This window comes from Canis lupus, chromosome 6 (assembly GCF_003254725.2).
Source record: "Canis lupus dingo isolate Sandy chromosome 6, ASM325472v2, whole genome shotgun sequence".
NCBI classification, from domain to species: domain Eukaryota; kingdom Metazoa; phylum Chordata; class Mammalia; order Carnivora; family Canidae; genus Canis; species Canis lupus.
In genome coordinates, this window is record NC_064248.1 from 9738937 (window position 1) to 9754316 (window position 15380).

Below are 15380 nucleotides of genomic sequence, written 5' to 3' on the forward strand. Positions count from 1 at the left end.
GAGAGAGAGAGAGGCAGAGACACAGGCAGAGAGAGAAGAGGCTCCATGCAGGGAGCCTGATGTGGGACTTGATCCTCGGACTCCAGGATGACACCCTGGGCCGAAGGCAGGTGCTAAACTGCTGAGCCATCTAGGGATCCTCTGTAGCATTTAAACAATTTTATTTATGTAATGATATTACTCTTTCACACAAGCCTCAAAGTTCCATGAGGTAGGGACTGTTTTCTCTTGCTAACCATGGTATTACTAGGGCCCCAGTACCTTATGTACAGCAGGTCATGTACACTCAGTACTCTCTTAGCAGGTACAGCCTTTCCCCCAAATCTAGCTCAGTAGATACTACTCTCCAAGGAGAGTGGACGGTTCAGAAACTTTGTGAGCTTGGTGGTGGAGACAGTGGTTGAAGGGCCAGAGGGATGGCAGAGGTAAGGGCTGGTGTAATGGGATCCTGGGGAGATGAAACGATGCTCATTTAATGAGTCTCCTCCCATGATCCCAACCTTCCATTCCCACCCCAAATGAGTCTGTCTTCAACCACCTATGCATTCATTTCTCCAGAGAAAGAGGTAAACCTCACAGTATAAAACCAAAGCCAGAATAACTTTGCAGAATTAGAAAGTGTCCAAGGAACCAGTTACAACTCAACTGAATTGGACTTCAACACAGAAATGATCGTGTTCCTCCAAATACTCTTCAGTCTCAGAAGCTCACACTCCTCCAGCAAGTAGAAAGATAAATACACCTTCTTCTGTGGTCAGCTGCTAAGGAAGAACTTTTCTCTTCTGATGGACCAGCACTATTTCTTTTTTGTGGCTCTTTTCCCTTCTCCTTTCCTAGGTGTTCCTTTGCCACAAAGCTTCTTGAGACGCAGCTGCTCATCCTTGAAGTCCTGATACTCATCTCTATAGAGGCCAAGGAAACGTAGTATCCCCAATGAGTGCAAAATAATTGTTGTGATTTGGATACCAGTCATAAGTCTCCTTCCTCTTGGCCAAAGGCTGCTTGCTAAACAGTTTCACCACTTTCATTGATTTGGAGTCAGTAGGCCTGGCAATTTCACCCAACAGGCGGGGGCTCAGACAAGTCATGCGCAAGGCATATTCTGAAAGGGAAGACATTTCCTGAGCAGCAAGAGGCCCTACTCGCGACCTTCCTCTCCCACGCACCCCTCTCCCGGAAGCCCTCTTGTTCTTTTTTAAGGTGAGTTTTTCCATCTTGTCACTCAGTCCAGAGAAGAACAGGAGAACAAAATACTAAAATGGCAACAACAACCCCAGAGAAATATACACTAAACAAATCAGAATGGACTCAAAACTGAAAAATAAAAGTTTTTAAAAAATTATATATATAATGTGTGTGTGTATATATATGTACATATACATACATATAATTTTTACATATATATATATCAGACAGTTGAACAGAATAGCGCAATACACTGGATCCTGTGTGTATTTTGGTCCATTTGTTAGAAAACTAGATCCCAAAATTTTAATAAAAGAAAAATTTATATATGTAAAAAAAATTAAATACAATGAAAGGATAGAATATAACTGCAAAATGAAATGAAAATTTAAAAAGATTTTTTAGAAAGAGTTGATGAAATAAGAAATTGGTTGAAAAGGGAAAGAGAAAAAAATTAAAATTGAAAGACTAAAGAATCATGGGGGGAAAAAGACCCATGAATTCTATATGTTTCATTCCCTAGTGCTGGATTTCTGCAGTTTTCAGTGATTGGTAAACTTGGTCTTGGCTGGATGTTCCTGCTGATCTTCTGGCAGAAGAGCTTGTTGTGTTGGTTCTCAAATGTCTTTGCCCAAGGCAAAATTGCACCACCCTTTCCAGGGGGCCAGGCTAAATAATCTATCTGCACCAGATTGCTCTATGTGGCATTTGTTTCCTCCCCACTCTGCAACGGACAGATTATCTAAGCTGAGGATCAACAAAGAAACAAGGGCTTTGAATGACACACTGGACCAGATGTATTTCACAGATATATTCAGAACATTTCACCCTAAAGCAACAGAATACTCATTCTTCTCAAGTGCACGTGGAACAGTCTCCAGAAGAGTTCACATACAGGGTCACAAATCGGGTTTCAACCGGTGCCAAAAGATTGGGATCATTCCTGCGTATTTTCAGACCACAATGCTTTGAAACTGGAACTTAATCACAGGGGGAATATAAAAATAGTGAAAGGGATTATAGAGGAAAGGAGAGAAAATGAATGTGAAAAATCAGAGAGGGTGACAGAACATGAGAGACTCCTAACTCTGGGAAATGAACAAGGGGTAGTGGAAGGGGAGGTGGGCAGGGGGATGGGGTGACTGGGTGACAGGCACTGAGAGGGGCACTTGACAGGATGAGCACTGGGTGTTTCCTATATTTTGGTAAATTGAACTCCAATAAAAAATATACAAAATTAATTAATTAGTTAATTAATTAAAACAAGAGGAAATTTGAAAGAATTCAAATACATGGAGACTAAAGAGCATCCTACTAAAGAATGAATGGGTCAACCAGGAAATTAAAGAATTTAAAAATTCATAGAAGCAAATGAAAATGAAAATACACTGTTCAAAACCTCTAGGGGGATCCCTGGGTGGCTCAGTGGTTTAGCACCTGCCTTTGGCCCAGAGCATGATCCTGGAGTCCCGGGATCGAGTCCTGCGTCAGGCTCCCCGCATGGAGCCTGCTTCTGCCTCTCTCTCTCTCTCTCTCTCTCTCTGTCATGAAAAAATAAATAAAATCTTTAAAAAAAAAACTTTAGGATGCAGCAAAGGAAGTCCTAAGAGGGAAGTGTACGGCAATACAAGCTTTTCTCAAGAAATAAGAAAAGTTTCAAATACACAAGCTAACCTTACACTTAAAGGAGCTGGAGAAAAACAGCAAATAAAGCCTAAACCCAACAGGAGAAGACAATTAATAAAGATTAGAGCAGAAATCAATAAAATAGAAACCAAAAGAACAGTAGAACAGATGAATGAAACTAAGAGCTGGTTCTTTGAAAGAATTAATAAGATTGATAAACCTCCAGCCAGACTTATCAAAAAGAAAAGAGAAAGGACCCAAACAAATAAAATCATGAATGAAAGAGGAGAAATCACAACCAACAGCGAAGAAATACAACAATAAGAGAAACAATAATAAGAGATATTATGAGCAACTATATGCCAACAAATTAGGCAATCTGGAAGAAATGGATGTATTCATAGAGATGCATAAACTACCAAAACTGAAACAGGAAGAAACAGAAAACCTGAACAGACCGTAACCAGCAAGGAAATTGAAGCAGTAAAAAAAAAAAACCTCCCAACAAACAAGAGTCCAGGCCCAAGAGTCCAGGGGAATTCTACTAAATATTTAAAGAAGGAATAATATCTATTCTACTGAAGCTGTCTCAAAAAATAGAAATGGAAGGAAAACATCCCTGATGAACATGGATGCCAAAATACTCACCAAGATACTAGCCAATAGGATCCAACAGTACAATAAAAGGATTATTCACTACGACCAAGTGGAATTTATTCCTAGACTGCAAGAGTGGTTTAACACTCACAAATCAATGTGATATGTTACATTAATAAAAGAAAATACAAGAACCATATGATCCTCTCAATAGATGCAGAGAAAGCATTTGACAAAGTACAGCATCCATTTTTTATTAAAAGTCTTCATAGTGAAAAAAAAGTCTTCATAGTGTAGGGATAGAGGAAACACACCTCAGTATCACAAAAGCCATCTACAAAGAGCCCACAGTGAGTATCATTCTTAATAGAGAAAAGCTGAGAACTTTTCCCCTAAGATCATGAACATAGCAGGGATGTCCACTATCACCACTGCTGTTCAACATAGGACTAGAAGTCCTAGCCTCAGTAATCAGACAACAAAAAGAAATAAAAGCATTCAAATTGGCAAAGAAGAAGTTAAACTCTCCCTCTTTGCAGATGACAGGATACTCTATATGGAAAACCCAAAAGACTCCACTCCAAAATTGCTAAAATTCATACAGGAATTCAGCAAAGTGGCAGGATATAAAATCAATGTCAGAAATCAGTTGCATTTCTATACACTAACAATGACACTGAAGAAAGAGAAATTAAGGAATTGGTCCCATTGACAACTGCACCCAAAATCATACGATAACTAGGAATAAATCTAACCAAAGAGGCAAAGGATCTGTACTCTAACAACTACAGAACATTCATGAAAGAAACTGGGGAAGACACAAAGAAATGGATAAATCTTCCATGGACTGGATTGGAAGAATAAATATTGTTAAAATGTCTGTGCTACCTAGAGCAATCTATACATTCAGTGCAATCCCTATCAAAATACCATCGACATTTTTCACAGAGCTGGAACAAATAATCCTAAAATTTGTATGGAACTAGAAAAGAGCCCGAATGGCCAAAGGAATGTTGAAAAAGAAAACCAAAACTGATGGCATCACAATTCCAGACTTCGAGTTCTATTACAAAGTGGTAATCATCAAGACAGTATGGTACTGCACAAAAAAAGACACATAGATCAATGGAATAGAATAGAGAACAGGAGCCATGACTCTATGGTCAATTAATTTTTGACAAAGCAGGAAAGAATATCCAATGGAAAAAAGACAATCTCTTCAATAAATGATGTTGGGAAAATTGAATATGTAGAAGAATGAAACTGGACCATTTCCTCACACCATACACAAAGGTCAACTCAAAATGGATGAAAGACCTACATGTGAGCCAGGAATTCATCAAAATCCTAGAGGAGAACATAGGCAGCAACCCCTGTGACCTCAGCTGCACAACTTCTTGCTAGACACATCTCCAAAGACAAGGGAAACAAAGGCAAAAAATTAACTACTGAGACTTCATCAAGATCAAGCTTGTGCACAGCAAAGGAAACAGTCAACAAAACTAAAAAGCAACCTACGGAATGGGAGAAGATATTTGCAAATGATATATCAGATAAAGGCCTAGTATCCTAGACCTATAAAGAACTTAGCAAACTCAACACCCAAAAACAAATAATCCAGTCAAGAAATGAGAAGATATGAACAGACATTCCTCCAAAGTAGACATATAAATGGCCAACCAACACATGAAAAAATGCTCTATATCACCTGGCATCAGGGAAACACAAATCAAAACTACAATGAAATACTACTTCACACTAGTCAGAATGGCTAAAATAACAAGACAGGAAACAACAAATGTTGGCGAAGATGTAGAGAAAGGGGAATCCTCTTGCACTGTTGGTGGGAATGCAAGCTGGTACAGCCACTCTGGAAAACAGTATGGAGGTTCTTCAAAAAGTTGAAAAGAGAGCTACTCTATGACCCAGCAATTGCACTACTGGGTATTTACCCCAAAGACACAAATGTAGCAATCTGAAGGGGCACCTGCACCCCAATGTTTATAGCAGCAATGTCCAAAATAGCCATACTACAGAAAGAGCCCAGATGTCCACCGACAGATGAATGCATAAAGAAGATGTGCTATGTATATACAATGGAATACTACTCAACCATCAAAAAGAATAAAATCTTGCTGTTTGTAACAATGTTGATGGAACTAAAGGATATTACATTAAGCAAAATAAATCAATCAGAGAGGGACAATTATCATATGATCTCACTCTTATGTGGAATTTAAGAAACAAAACAGAGGATCATAGGAGAAGAGAGAAAAAAAAGATAAAATCAGAAAGGGAGACTGAAGGTTGCTGGAGGGGAGGATGGTAGGGAATTGGGGTAACTGAGTGAAAGACCTTAAGGAGGACATGCTATGTAATGAGCACCGGCTATTATGTAAGACTGATGACTCACTGACTTCTACTTTTGAAACCAAAACACATCATATGTAATATAAGAAATAGTGAAAGGAACTATAGGGGAAAGGAAGGAAAATGAGTGGAATAAATTAGAGCGGGTTAAAAAACATGACAGACTCCTGGAAATGAACAAGGGGTAGTGGAAGGGGAGGCAGGTGGGGGGATGGGGTGACTGGGTGATGAGCACTGAGGAGGGCACTTGAAGGGATGAGCACTGGGTGTTATACTGTATGTTGGCAAATTGAACTTCAATTAAAAATATATATAAATATATATCATATGTTAATTATTGAAATTAAATAAAAATTTTAAAAATGTTATGAGTTTGAGCAAAAATCTATTCCTATTAGACAGTACCAAACCAGAAGTGGCTAGGAGCACAGGAGGTAATAGCAAAACATTTAGAAAGATAAGAAGCAAAGCAAAGACACTATTTAGCTATAACTTAAGGTTGCTTTATAGGGGAAAGCCTAGTTGGCTATCTGTGATTGTTCATCCTTATGTTTCAATTTCTTACCTTGAGGCATTGACAGGTTTAGGTTTTGTATTGCTTATATGGGCTGTCAAGGCATTAAAAATCCCTAATGGCAAAGAATCTATACCCTAAAAACTACAGAACACTTCTGAAAGAAATTGAGGGAGACACAAAGAGATGGAAAAATATTCCATGCTCATGGATTGGAAGAATTAATATTGTGAAAATGTCAATGTTACCCAGGGAAATTTACACATTTAATGCAATCCTTATCAAAATACCATGGACTTTCTTCAGAGAGTTGGAACAAATTATCTTAAGATTTGTGTGGAATCAGAAAAGACCCCGAATAGCCAGGGAAATATTAAAAAAGAAAACCATAGCTGGGGGCATCACAATGCCAGATTTCAGGTTGTACTACAAAGATGTGGTCATCAAGACGGTGTGGTACGGGCACAAAAACAGACACATAGATCAATGGAACAGAATAGAGAATCCAGAAGTGGACCCTCAACTCTATGGTCAACTAATAATCGACAAAGCAGGAAAAACTATCCACTGGAAAAAAGTCTCTTTAATAAATGGTGTTGGGAAAATTGGACATCCACATGCAGAAGAATGAAACTAGACCATTCTCTTACACCATACACAAAGATAAACTCAAAATGGATGAAAGATCTACATGTGAGACAAGAATCCATCAGAATCCTAGAGGAGAACACAGGCATCACCCTTTTTGAACTTGGCCACAGCAACTTCTTGCAAGATACATCCATAAAGGCAAGGAAAACAAAAGCAAAAGCAAAAATGAACTACTGGGACTTAATCAAGATAAAAAGCTGCTGCAAAATAAATAAATTAATTAATTAATTAATTAAAAAAAAATAAAAAGCTGCTGCACAGCAAAAGAAACAGTCAACAAAACTAAAAGACAACCTACAGAATGGGAGAAGATATTTGCAAATGACCTATCAGATAAAGGGCTAGTATCCAAGATCTATAAAGAACTTATTAGTGCAGCCCAGGTAGCTCAGCAGTTTAGCGCTGCCTTCAGCCAGGGCATGATCCTAGAGTCCCAGGATCAAGTCCCACATCGGGCTCCCTGCATGGAGCCTGCTTCTCCCTGTGCCTGTGTCTCTGCTTCTCTCTATCTCTGTCTGTCTCTCTGTCTCTCGTTAAAAAATAAATAAAATCTTTAAAAAAAAAGAACTTATTAAACTCAACAGCAAAGAAACAAACAATCCAATCATGAAATGGGCAAAAGACATGAACAGAAATTTCACAGAGGAAAACATAGACATGGCCAACAAGCATATGAGAAAATGCTCTGCATCCCTGGCCATCAGGGAAATATAAATCAAAACCACATTGAGATACCACCTCACACCAGTGAGAATGGGGAAAATTAACAAGGCAGGAAACCACAAATGTTGGAGAGGATGTGGAGAAAGGGGAACCCTCTGTACTGTTGGTGGGAATGTAAGCTGGTGCAGCCACTCTGGAAAACTGTGTGGAGGTTCCTCAAAGAGTTAAAAATAGACCTGCCCTATGACCCAGCAATTGCCCTGCTGGGGATTTACCCCAAAGATACAGATGCAGTGAAACGGCAGGACACCTGCACCCCGATGTTTCTAGCAGCAATGTCCACAATAGCCAAACTGTGGAAGGAGCCTCGGTGTCCATCGAAAGATGAATGGATAAAGAAGATGTGGTTTATGTATACAATAGAATATTACTCAGCCATTAGAAACGACAAATACCCACCATTTGCTTTGACGTGGATGGAACTGGAGGGTGTTATGCTGAGTGAAATAAGTCAATCAGAGAAGGACAAACATTATATGGTCTCATTCATTTGGGGAATATAAAAAATAGTGAAAGGGAATAAAGGAGAAAGGAGAAAAAAATGAGTGGGAAATATCAGAGAGGGAGACAGAACATGAAAAACTCCTAACTCTGGGAAATGAACTAGGGGTGATGGAAGGGGAGGTGGGCGGGGGGTGGGGGTGACTGGGTGACGGGCACTGAGGTGGGCACTTGACGGGATGAGCACTGGGTGTTATTCTATATGTTGGCAAATTGAACACCAATAAAAAATAAACTTGTAAGAAAAAAAGAATATGTGGTCTATGTATACAATGGAATATTACTCAGCCATTAGAAACAACAAATATCCACCATTTGCTTCGACATGGATGGAACTGGAGGGTATTATGCTGAGTAAAGTAAGTCAATCGGAGAAAGACAAACATTATATGGTCTTATTCATTTGGGGAATATAAAAAATAGTGAAAGGGAATAAAGGGGAAGGAGAGAAAATGAGTGAAAATATCAGTGAGGGTAACAGAACATGAGAGACACCTAACTCTGGGAAACGAACAAGAGGTAGTGGAAAGGGGGCGGGGGAAGGGGTTGGGGTGACTAGGTGACGGGCACTGAGGGGGGCACTTGATGGGAAGAGCCCTGGGTGTTATGCTATGTGTTAGCAAATTGAATTCCAATTTTTAAAAAATGCCTAATGGCCTTTTAATTAATTTAATTAATTTAATTTAATTAATTTAATTAATTTAACAGCATGAAGGACAAAACCTCAATCTGAAATTTCCTAAGGATAGTTTTCACCTTGAGCATTAGTATGACAAGGACTTGCCAACTCCACCACCAGCAAAGGTATGAATACAGCTCAGCAACCTGATAAAGCTGACTTTACTGAGTGTTGACTACCACCCAGAGGCAGCAATTTCCTCTGCAGGATCATGGAAAGCAGGGGAAAGGTCTTAAGACAATGGAGCTGGATCACTTGCTTTTTGATCTGCTACATTGAATCTTTTGAGCCAGATGTCATGATTCTATTAGCAAATGATCTTCTACAGTCCAATCCTACACAATCTAGTTATCAATCCTACTGTTCCCTGAGCTTGCTAAAGTAGAAAGTACTTCAACGTAGAGGTATGATCAGAGCCCAGGTGGGATTTACTAGAGAGATATTTGGGTCACATTTGGAGTGGGGGAGGGGTACTCCCTTGGCAGCACATATACTAAAATTAGAGTGGGGGAGGGCAGGGAAGTTAGCGAACAGTGAGGACACTGGAATATTATGGGTCTTAGGTTTAACAGCTCCTGATGTTCTAATATCACTGGCTGTGGGCTGGAGTGAGGTTCTTTGAGGTTTGTTAGGGCCTCATGTTAGGAGAGCTTCCCAATGCACATTCATGGTCACTGAGTGGTACATAAACTCTAGCACACACTAGGAGTGTCAACCACATGCCTTCTGGGTGCCTAAGTCCCACCTATCAGCTAAATCTAAAAAAACAAAACAAAATACACCAAGAAATAGACTTTCTTAAGACCGGTCCCCAACATCTAACAACCCTTCTGTCATTTCATATTCAACAATTCTAATGAGTCAGGTTTTTTTTTTAAGATTCTAATTATTTATTTTTTTTAATAAATTTATTTTTTATTGGTGTTCAATTTACCAACATACAGAATAACACTCAGAGCTCATCCCGTCAAGTGCCCCCCTCAGTGCCCATCACTCATTCACCCCCACCCCCCGCCTGCTCCCCTTCCACCACCCCTAGTTCGTTTCCCAGAGTTAGGAGTCTTTATGTTCTGTCTCCCTTTCTGATATTTCCCACACATTTCTTCTCCCTTCCCTTATATTCCCTTTCACTATTATTTATATTCCCCAAATGAATGAGAACATACACTGTTTGTCCTTCTCCTATTGACTTACTTCACTCAGCATAACACCCTCCAGTTCCATCCACGTTGAAGCAAATGGTGGGTACTTGTCATTTCTAATGGCTGAGTAATATTCCATCGTATACATAAACCACATCTTCTTTATCCATTCTAATTATTTATTTACTTGAGAGAGAGTGAGAGTGAGAGAGAGAGTGCACAATAGGCAGGGAGAGGCAGAGGGAGGTCTTGATCCTAGAGTCCTGGGATCATGACCCACGCTGAAGGCAGACACTCAAACAAGGAAGCCACTCAGGTGCCCCTCATCTTCCACAATTCTAAAATTAGACTCACTTTTCCCTTTTAACTCATTGCTGCTCAAACCAGATTTCATTTATTTGACCATCAGTTTTGCCCTGTTGTAGAGCACAAATGAATTACAAATCGTGAAATAGCAATGGGCTAAAACCAGGTTTGGGAGAAATGGTTCAATTTGAGGCAGAGGTAAAATGTAGCTGAAACCATTCGTAGAGGCCACAAAACCTTAAGCAAATGACCAGTGTAAAGGCTGAGTGGAAAGTATCCTGTTAGTACACCTATACAAAACCAAGCCCAGGGATGAAATCACTGAAAATTTGAATTTCCATTATGGAAACTGCAACACCAAAGATCTTCCTTCAGTCACTGCATGAAGAAGCCTTGGACAACAGTGTGCACAGTGAAAAAGAGCATGGGAATGAATCTGCAGCTATTGTGCAAAATGAGGTATGACTAATTCAGTGCATCTCATTAGCTAAATGCTGCATCACCCTCCTGCCCCCACCTCAGGGCCATTATCATTGGACAAAGACTTGCTACCCTTTTCCTTCCACATTCATAACTAGTAAATCCTGCTGTTGTTGTTTTTATTTTAAATTTTTATAATGAAATAACTTCAAGCTTACAGAAAAGTTGCAAAAACAATAGTGCAAATTACCCATATATCCTTTGCCCAGATTCACTTATCATTAACATTTTTACCTTGTTTCTTCTCTTCCCTCCTCCTCTGACCTGCCTCCATTTCACCTCTGTGTATTTGTGTATATATGTGTGTACACACACACACACACACACACACACACACACAATGGTCCTTTATCCTTAAATACTTCTATTTCCTAAGAACAGAGATATTCTCTTACGTAACAACATTTATCAACACTAGTATATTTAACATCAATACGATAATTTTATCTCATCTAGATCCATATTCCAATTGTGAAAACTGACCCAATAATGGTTTGAAGCTGCACACTACATCGCATGGATGTGCCATAGTTTTTCAATCACCTATCCTGGATATTTATGCAGCTTCCAATATTTTTGTGGTAAGAATGCTGTAACGAGGGATCCCTGAGTGGCTCAGCGGTTTAGCATCTGCCTTCGCTCCAGGACGTGATCCTGGAGTCCCAGGATTGAATCCCATGTCAGGCTCCCTAAATGGTGCCTGCTTCTCCCTCTGTCTCTGCCCCTATGTCTCTCATGAATAAATAAAACCTTTAAAAAATAAAAATAAAAGAATGCTGTAATGAATAATGAATGTTGTACATATGTATTTTCATATTGTTAGAGGTCTCTTTAAATTCACCCATAATTTTGTTAGATATTGCTAAATTCTCCATATGACGTTGTACTATTTTGCATGCCATTAACAACACATAAAAATTCTGTTTCCTCACAAACTCATCAACAGCATGTACTGTCAAGTTTTGGAATTTTGGCCAATCGAATGGAAATCTCTCATGTAGTTTTAATTGGAATATTTTGAGTGAAGGTCAACATCTTCAAATATGGTTAATAGCCACTTTTGTTGTGTGTGTGTGTGTGTGTGTGTGAATTCCAGTTTGTCCATTTTTCAATGGGATTGCTTGGTTTTTTGGGGTTTTTTTTTTTTTTTTTGCTCTTTTTTTTAAAGTTCTTCATATATTAGAAATATTAGAATTTTGTGTTATTTATGTTACAATTACTTTCTTCCAAACTGACATTTATCTTTGCTTATTGTTTTTGCCATACAGAAGTTCTTAAAATTTTTATGTAGAAATGAATCAAATCGGGCAGCCCAGGTGGCTCAGTGGTTTAGCGCTGCCTTCAGCCCAGGGCGTGATCCTGGAGTCCCGGAATCAAGTCCCACGTCAGGGTCCCTGCATGGAGCCTGCCTCTCCCTCTGCCTGTGTCTCTGCCTCTCTCTCTCTCATGAATAAATAAATAAAATCTTTTAAAAAAAATAATCATTTCTTTTATTGCATCTGGATTTTGAGTCCTAGTTCTTTCCCTGAACATGAATTTTAGAGGAATTCACATCCACATTGTCTTCCAGTACTTGGGTAGTTTCATTTTTCACAGATTCCTGATTGATTCATTTGGAGTTTGTTCTTTTTTTTTTTTAAGATTTTATTTATTTATTCATGAGAGAGAGAGAGAGAGAGAGAGGCAGAGACACAGGCAGAGGGAGAAGCAGGATCCATGCAGGGAGCCTGACGTGGGACTCGATCCCGGGGTCTCCAGGATCATGCTCCGGGCTGAAGGCGGCGCTAAACTACTAAGCCACCCGGGCTGCCCTGGAGTTTATTCTTAAATACGATGTGAGAAATGGATCTATTTTTATTTTTCTCCAAATAGCTGTCCAACTATCCCAATCAATTTAAAAAAAAAGATTGATCTCTGCCCAGTGATTTGAGATTCCATCTTTACTACATACTAGATCACTATAGAAAGCCAGGGCTATTTCTCAACCTTCTGTGCTAACTCACTGGTCTATTTATGCGGGAATCCCACAGTTTTAATTGCTGGGGTTTTTCCCATCACTTATTTACCAGTCCTTCCATTAGCGCCTCAGTCCAGGCAGCAGGAACACTTCAAAATAAAGGCTGGGCCTCATGAGGATACTGGCTCTAAATGATCAACTACTTAACATCATTCTACTTCTGTTCATACAACATGCTGAGCAGGAGTCAGTGACATTTCTAGATGATATAGATCTAGTTTTTCTCAACTGTTTCACAGAAAGAAAACGCAGGTGGCACCTGGTGGCTCAGTCAGTTAAGCATCTGCCTTCAGCTCAGGGCATGATCTCAGGCTCCCTGCACAGCAAGTAGTCTGCTTCTCTTTTTCCCCCGCCCCTGCTCATGCTCTCTCTTGCTATCTCCCTCTCTCAAATAAATAAAATCTTTTTAAAAAATCGAGTAAGCACAAATAGCTCCAGAGGTGGGTGTCAAGAAGGCATAAATGGACTTGTATTACCTCTTTTTCCCAAACTATCTATAGGTTAATCTACTACCTTCTCCAGAGACTGGAGTTTTTACTAAGGAAGGAAAAACATATGAGGTGAGCTCCAAGGCTTGCTTGCTGCCATTCTCTGCTCTCTGGCCACTCAGATGATGGAGCTATGACTAGAGCATGTGACAACGACGGCAGCCTTTATACTGGAGCTTATTGGCACTTTCAGAAAACTAAAATTGCTTCTCCCAAGTCCCTCTGTTTGTCAAGACACAACTCTTATGTTACCCAATCCTTTCCAGCCTCACTCTCCTAGCAGCTTAAATTCCCAGTGACAAACACAAGGAAGAACATTGCTTGCCCTATCGTAACAAACTTTTTGCTTTTTTTACTGAAACATGTCAATAATGGGGACAGGTTGGACACGATACATCTCTCTAGAAGTTTGGTCTTCAGAAACTGACATAATAAAGGTAGAAAAAAGTAAGACAGGAACGCAAAACTGTATGAAGCCCCAGTGAATTTGTTTGGCTTGTCAAATTTCTAAGTGAATTCAATGGGACTGCATGCAATTGGGTGGCACAATAGCTAGAGATGACTGCCATTATCAGGAAGGCCACTAGGGGCAATGCGATGTCATTGTTTCTTCCTCAGCCTCCCTGATGAGCCTTCTAGCTGCTGAAAAAGGGGCTTCATTTGGGGAATATAAATAATAGTGAAAGGGAATATAAGGGAAGGGAGAAGAAATGTGTGGGAAATATCAGAAAGGGAGACAGAACGTAAAGACTGCTAACTCTGGGAAACGAACTAGGGGTGGTAGAAGGGGAGGAGGGCGGGGGGTGGGAGTGAATGGGTGACGGGCACTGGGTGTTATTCTGTATGTTAGTAAATTGAACACCAATAAAAAATAAATTAAAAAAAAAAAAAGGGGCTTCGGATGAAATCTTACATTTACACCAACAACGTGGATGGAACTGGAGGGCATTATGCTGAGTTAAATAAGTCAATCAGAGAAGGACAATTATCATATGGTTTCACTGATCAAAGGGAAACAAATGGAATCAAAGGGAAAAGGAGGGGAAAATAATATGAAATTCAAAGATAAGAAATTCTACAGAATTTAGTTGTTTCAATGAATTTCAAGAGAAAAAAGAATAGGAACTATAGACTATAAGACTTAGAAAACAAAGCAACCAATTTGCAATTTATGGATCTTATTTGGACCATAACTCAAATAAGCTTTTAAAGGGGCACCTGGGTGGCTCAGTCGGTTGTCTGTCTTCAGTTCAGGTCATAATCCTGGGATCCTTGGATTGAGCACCTGCTTTTCCCTCTCCCTGTGCTTCTCCCCTCAGCTTATGCTCTCTGTCTCAAATAAATAAATTTTTTTAAAAAAGCTTTTAAAAAGCACATGGTTAAGAAAACATTAATTACAAATTAAGGAACTGTTCGTTTTTATTGGTATGATAATAATGTGAGTTTTCTTTTTCAAAGAGTTCTTACCTTTCAGAGGTACACACAAATATTTATAGGTTATATTTGGAAATTGCTTCAAAATACTTCGGTAGGGGTGGAAGACAGGGAAGAGAGGGTAGAAATAAAACAAGATTAGCTATGAGTTTATGATGGGTAAGGCCAAGCAATGAATACATAGGGAGTCATTATATATGTTTGAAATTTTCTATTATATAAAAAACCTAAATAGAAAAAAAATGTTACTAAAATTCTATGAGAAAAAAATTTCTTTTGAGGCTTTTTTGAGGCATTATCCATAAACTTTGGTATCAAAGCAGATAGGGGAATCCAAGAGAAAAAGCTAGCAAGCCCCAGCTCCTACAAAAGCTTCTCTGAAGAGATTTCAATTGGCTAAAACCCCACAGTCCTATTTGGCTAAGGATATGATCAAAGAGAATCCACAATTTAATTCAGGTAAACAGAAAGACCATTGATAAGCAACTCCCAGCCTATACCCAACACTCCTTGCCTAGTTTTGGAAATGAACCTCCTAGAGAAGGCCAAACTCAGGCCACATCAGTCCTGGGTCCTACAGACCAGAAGCCAGAGACTTAGGAAAAGCCTACCCCCTGGGTTTGGCTGCAAGGTGGCTGTGAGCTTGGCCAAGGTTGTCTGGGAAGTG

The 15380-nt window shown here is 39.4% G+C and overlaps 1 pseudogene; it reads right to left on the reverse strand.

The window, feature by feature from the left end:
* On the reverse strand, positions 1-8830 carry LOC125755175 (28S ribosomal protein S33, mitochondrial-like; annotated as a pseudogene).
* Positions 8831-15380: the final 6550 nt, after the last annotated feature.